Below are 1871 nucleotides of genomic sequence, written 5' to 3' on the forward strand. Positions count from 1 at the left end.
AGGATTTTCAGCATATGGTCATATCAATTGCCAAATAATATTGGTTTTAACTCCTCCTTTCTAAATCTGCTATGTTTTTTCTCTTGTCCATTACATGTCAGATGTTGCCAGGACACTGTTAAAATACCGGAGGTATTTTACATCTTTCTATTTTTCCTGGCTTGAGTGGGAATGCCTCCATTGTATCTTCATTATGTGAGATAAGGAAACTTGAGCTCTGAATAAATGTGTGTGTACCAGTGTGCCTGTGTGAGTTTCATGCTAACTGTCCTTCCACACAATTCTTACTACACATATTCAGAATGAGCTTTGGATTGTGTCCAGTACCTTTTCAGCCTCTTTGAAGATGCTTTTATAATTTTTTTCTTAGGCTTATTAATACAAATAATTTTACTAATTTATTAATATTGAAAACATCTGTCCAGTGTGGAATATACATGGCTATGCTTCACTATTCTTGAATATGCTTCTATATTGTCTACTCATGTTTTAGTTCAGATCATTACATTGATACTTAAAAAGTAATATCAGTTTATTTGGGTTTCTTTATAGATGCTTCATTATTCTTTCTTTCCAATGTTTCACTTGCTTCCCTAATGACATTTATGAGATTTTTTTCTTTTATATGCTGTGGGGAGAGAAAACATTAAATTATTTATTTGTTAATGGTTTTGTTGAATTCTTTTATGAAAGTTTCTGAGCCTGTGGCATTGGTTGGGGGGGGGGTTCTTGTACTTTTTTTTATATCTTTCATGGAAATTAGAAAAGTTTTGGTAAAATTTATTTTTCTTGAAATTAAAATTTGTGTTTTAACATTTTTTTATATGAGGTTGTATAATGTGAACACATTATTATATATCACTCTTTCCTATGTATGTTTATTTTTGTTTATTTTAATTATTAAAATTTTCTTGATTATGCTAACTTGTGTTAAATATTTTTAATTATATTTAAAGAACCAAGCTTTTTGTTATTTTGTGTTATTTTGTTCTAGTGATTTTTTTTATCGACTAACTTCTACTTTTATCTTTATCGAGTTCTTTCTCTTGTTCTCTTCTGGTACAAATTACGATTGTTTTTCTATCTTTTAGATATCTTTTTCTATCATTTCATTTTTTAAAAAAGGTATTTGAAGAAAGTTGACATATTTCATTTCATTTTTTTTTTTAAAGATTTTTTTTTTAATTTATTTATTTGAGAGAGGGAGAATGAGAGAGAGCACATGAGAGGGGGAGGGTCAGAGGGAGAAGCAGACTCCCTGCAGAGCAGGGAGCCTGATGCGGGACTCAATCCAGGGACTCCAGGATCATGACCTGAGCCGAAGGCAGTCGCTCAACCAACTGAGCCACCCAGGCGCCCCTCATTTTTTAAATTAACAAATTTTCTTCTGTGTTCCCTTTTAGCTCAAAATATTGATTCTATAGATCTGTATATGTTCAATTTTCATTATAATTGATAGAAATGTTGCAAAATATTTGTTTTAATGATACTTGTATTTAGGCATACATTTGTGTGTCAAGAACATTGGAAAGTTTTAGTTTTTGCTTCATTATTTATCTGAAGATTTTCGGTAGATACATCCCTTAGAAAACAGCTTTGAATTTTTTTTTAATATAATTTTTTTATTTTGTTATGTTAATCACCATACATCATTAGTTTTTGATGTAGTGCTCCATGATTCATTGTTTGCACATAACACCCAGTGCTCCATTCAATATATTTCCTCCTCAACACCCATCACCAGGCCAACCCATCCCCCCACCCCCTCCCCTCCAGAAACCTCATTTTGCTTCTCAGAGTCCATAGTCTCTCATGGTTCAACTCCCCCTCCGATTCCCCCCCCCTGTATTTTTCCCTTCCTACTATCTTCT

This window comes from Leptonychotes weddellii, chromosome 3 (genome assembly GCF_054177405.1).
Source record: "Leptonychotes weddellii isolate Sample4059 chromosome 3, ASM5417740v2, whole genome shotgun sequence".
Classification (NCBI taxonomy): Eukaryota; Metazoa; Chordata; class Mammalia; order Carnivora; family Phocidae; genus Leptonychotes; species Leptonychotes weddellii.